Consider the following 2,481-nt stretch of genomic DNA (forward strand, 5'->3'; position numbering starts at 1 on the left):
GTGGGTCAGGGTCCTCGGTCTGTTCCTCGAAACATCCAGAACCATTTGTGTCCACCCACATTGAAAGTGTCCTGTTTCCAACTGGCGTTTTCTCTGGAGGGTGCTCTCCCCCTGACGGTCTATGGAAGTTCCCCTGCGGGTTGACCGGCGGCCAAGGGATGGCTCCTGCCGGTCTTGTCAATACCCCTCGCCCCTGTCCCTCACCTCCGCTCGCCGCTGCAAGGGGAGGGACGCCTTGGATGCTTTCTGTACAGAAAGGGGGTCGCGCCTGAGATGACGGGCGGTCACGTCCCCTCATCCCAGACCACACAGACAATGACGTGCCTAGCCTGGCACTTGCTGGCTAAGACCCTTAACATCCCCCTCCTCCGCCTGCTCAGCGGGTGAGTCCAGGGCCCAGGGTCATGCCAACTCATACCCAGAACAGAAGCAGAAGTGGAGCAAATGTTTTCATATGTGTTTCCCGGGGAGTGTCACGGGGGGCCCTGCCCAGAAAGGAAAAAAAAGTTAACACACAATGCAATATACAGATGATGTAGCATAGACTTGTATGCTTGAAACCCATTTAATTTTATTAAACAACATCACCTCAGTTAATTCAATTTTTTAAAAAAAGACCAAAGGTATTCTAGAGCCACAGAGAACATGAGGCCACACCCATCCTTGCTCCTTAAAGACACACAGCCCCCGAGTGAAAGCCCCTGCACCCGAGACTCAGACTGTAGCTGGGCCCCCACCTCCTTTCCCAGTGCACCCCCTTCCCCCGGTTGCCCAAGAACGCCGAGTGCAGGTTAGCTTTTGTGATGGGAACAGACCGCCCACCCCGCCCACTTGCACGTCCGCACCCACTCCCACCCATGCCTAGATAACTGGCCCACATCCACGCCCCCATCGCCACGCTCCCACCGTGCTATGGACACACACCGGAGTGCCCTCCTCACCAGCTGTCCCGCCGAGTGCCCGTGCTGGCCTGTGCGTCAGCTCCTCACGGTCTCTCTCTCTCTGCTTCAACCATTCAGCAAATTAAATGAACGTGGACTGCTCCAGTGCGGCGTGCGCGGCACCCTGGGGGCATTGACCTCGAGCGGAGAAACGGGCAGAAGCGCTCTGCCCTCGTGAATCAAAGATTAGCCGAGGGTGTGATGGAAGGAAGTTGCACTGTGGACTCGGAATAAAAGGAACTGTAAAGGCAGTTCCTAACTCCATAATTCACACAGAGAAACTTTGAACGAGTTACATAAAATCTATCATTCTCAAGTTCTGCATAAGCTAAAAATAGTTGTGCCCGCTTTGCAGGATTTTCGTGAAGATTAAAGTGAGTAAAGCTTGCAAGATAACTGGCACATAGTAGGAATCATTACATGCAAGTGTTCTCATTATTGTGGCCATTTTCTTAAATAGAGGCACTGAACCAGTTTTTGGAAATAATAAACTTGTCTTCCCAATACACGCCCATTCATTTATAAGTCATGTTATAAACTACACATGTATAAACAGTAGCAAAAAATGTATATAGTTTTAATAAAGTGTAATGTTCTATGACACTTTTAGATAAAAAATAAATAGAAATAGAAGTTCTAATATGTTTTCCCACAGCTCAACAAGTAATTTGGGGCACACCTATGAGCAAACACCTCACTTGGAAGATCATTGGTCAAAACTGTGGGTTTCAAGGTAACTTTTGAGTGTCATTTCCCAGGAAAAAATACTTTCCAAAATCCTATGCTTTTCATAATTCTCTCAGGAGTATTTTGTAAATGAAAAGATTGCCCAAATCACAGAGGAAAAGTTGAAATGACCAACATGTGAAAGAAGTTCAATCACATTAAGAATCAGGGGCCTGCTCATTAAGACAATGAGATTTTCTTTCTTAATCATCAGATTGAAAAATATGAAAAAAAAAACCCTCAAACACCAAGCGCCCACATGGGCCCAGGAGATGGGAAGTCCCAGGTGTTGTTAGTGGGCGTGTCGAAGGCGTGGAAACATCTTTAACAGAACGAACACCTGTCCGTTTCTACCGATGCTGACGTTGGGAACACCTCGTGCCCTCACAATCACGTGGCTACTCGCCTAAGAGAGGGTCTCAGTCAATATTTTTGTTGTGGACAGTCTCATGATGCATTCTATGAATTACATCATATCACTTTGTATTACACTATGCAATATAAATTACACTATATAATATATAATTACACTATATAATACAAATACATGCAAGGATTGCAGAGGAAAGCAATTCCATTGAAAAAAATCTATAAATGTTTAGAAAACAAAATTTTGCAATTGGAACCTACAATTTTTTCTTCACTCATCCAAAAAAAGACCCAGTCGTAGTCTCGTACTCACTGTGAGTTTGTAGTGCTGAGGCCGGTCACCAGTACATGTTGAGGTCCCCCCTGCAGCCACAGTGTGACCTGAAGCTGCCCCCCAGGGGGTCAGAGCCACGGTGCTGCTCATGTCACTGGAGGGTTGTCTACA

Source organism: Phyllostomus discolor, chromosome 1 (assembly GCF_004126475.2).
Source record: "Phyllostomus discolor isolate MPI-MPIP mPhyDis1 chromosome 1, mPhyDis1.pri.v3, whole genome shotgun sequence".
Taxonomy (NCBI): Eukaryota; Metazoa; Chordata; class Mammalia; order Chiroptera; family Phyllostomidae; genus Phyllostomus; species Phyllostomus discolor.